This window comes from Arachis ipaensis, chromosome B7, assembly GCF_059453495.1.
Source record: "Arachis ipaensis isolate K30076 ecotype BB chromosome B7, ASM5945349v1, whole genome shotgun sequence".
Taxonomy (NCBI): Eukaryota; Viridiplantae; Streptophyta; class Magnoliopsida; order Fabales; family Fabaceae; genus Arachis; species Arachis ipaensis.
Window position 1 is genome coordinate 101,382,022 of NC_142442.1, and position 1,697 is coordinate 101,383,718.

Here is a 1,697-nt window from a genome sequence, read left to right on the forward strand (position 1 = left end):
ATTGGAAGATCTTCATCAGTTCTTAGCTGAATTCTTGCAAATCTGTGACACTGTCAAGACCAATGGGGTTGATCCCGAGGTCTACAAGCTTATGCTCTTTCCCTTTGCTGTAAGAGACAGAGCTAGAACATGGTTGGATTCACAACCTAAAGAAAGCCTGAACTCTTGTGAAAAGCTAGTCAATGCCTTCTTGGCAAAGTTCTTTCCACCTCAAAAATTGAGCAAGCTTAGAGTGAAAGTCTAAACCTTCAGACAGAAGGAAGGTGAATCCCTCTATGAAGCTTGGGAAAGATACAAGCAATTGATCAGAAGGTGTTCTTCTGACATGCTTTTAGAATGGAGCATCATAGGTATCTTCTATGATGGTTTGTCTGAACTGTCCAAGATGTCATTGGACAGCTCTGCTGGAGGATCTCTTCATCTGAAGAAGATGCCTGCAGAAGCTCAGGAACTCATTGAAATGGTTGCAAATAACCAATTTATGTACACCTCTAAAAGGAATCCTGTGAATAATGGGACAAGTCAGAAGAAAGGAGTTCTTGAAATTGATACTCTGAATGCCATATTGGCTCAGAACAAAATATTGACTCAGCATGTCAATATGATTTCTCAGAGTCTATCTGGCATGCAAGCAGCAACAGGCAGTACCAAGGAAGCTTCATCTAAAAAAGAAGCTTATGATCCTGAGAACCCAGCAATGGAAGAGGTGAATTACATGGGAGAACCCTATGGAAACACCTATAATCCTTCATGGAGAAATCACCCAAATCTCTCATGGAAGGACCAACAGAGGCCTCAACAAGGCTTCAACAACAGTAATGGTGGAAGAAATAGGTTTAGCAATAGCAAGCCTTTTCCATCATCTTCTCAGCAACAAACAGAGGATTCTAAGTAGAGCCACTCTGACTTAGCAACCATAGTCTCTGATCTAACTAAAACCACTCAAAGTTTCATGACTGAAACAAGGTCCTCCATTAGAAATTTAGAGGCACAAGTGGGTCAGCTGAGTAAGAGGATTACTGAACTCCCTCCTAGTACTCTCCCAAGCAATACAGAAGAGAACCCAAAGAGAGAATGCAAGGCCATAAACACGTCCCACATGGTCGAATGCATAGAGGAGGGAAAGGCAGTGATTTCCACTGAGGAAGACCTCAATAGATGTCCACTGGCCTCGAAGGAGTTCCCTAATGAGGAACCATGGGAATCTGAGGCTCACACTGAGACCATAGAGATTCCATTGACTTTACTTCTGCCATTCATGAGCTCTGATGAGTATTCTTCTTCTGAAGAAGATGAAGATGTTACTGAAGAGCAAGTTGCTAAGTACCTTGGAGCAATCATGAAGCTAAATGCCAAGTTATTTGGTAATGAGACTTGGGAGGATGAACCCCCCTTGCTCACCAAAGAATTGGATGACTTGACTAGGCAGAGATTACCTCAGAAGAGACAGGATCCTGGAAAGTTCTCAATACCTTGTACCATAGGTACCATGACCTTTGAGAAGGCTCTGTGTGACCTGGGGTCAAGTATAAACCTCATGCTTCTCTCTATAATGGAGAAGCTAGGGATCCTTGAGGTACAAGCTGCAAGAATCTCACTAGAGATGGCAGACAATTCAAAGAAACAGGCTTATGGACTTGTAGAGGATGTCTTGGTAAAAGTTAAAGACCACTACATCCCTGTTGATTTCATAATCT

General features: G+C 42.4%; 1 non-coding gene across 1 annotated transcript; it reads right to left on the minus strand.

Moving 5' to 3' along the window:
- Nucleotides 1–223: 223 nt before the first annotated feature.
- Nucleotides 224–331, minus strand: LOC148553535 (small nucleolar RNA R71). Its single transcript, XR_015893909.1, has one exon. It is a non-coding gene; the product is annotated as a small nucleolar RNA R71 (small nucleolar RNA).
- Nucleotides 332–1,697: the final 1,366 nt, after the last annotated feature.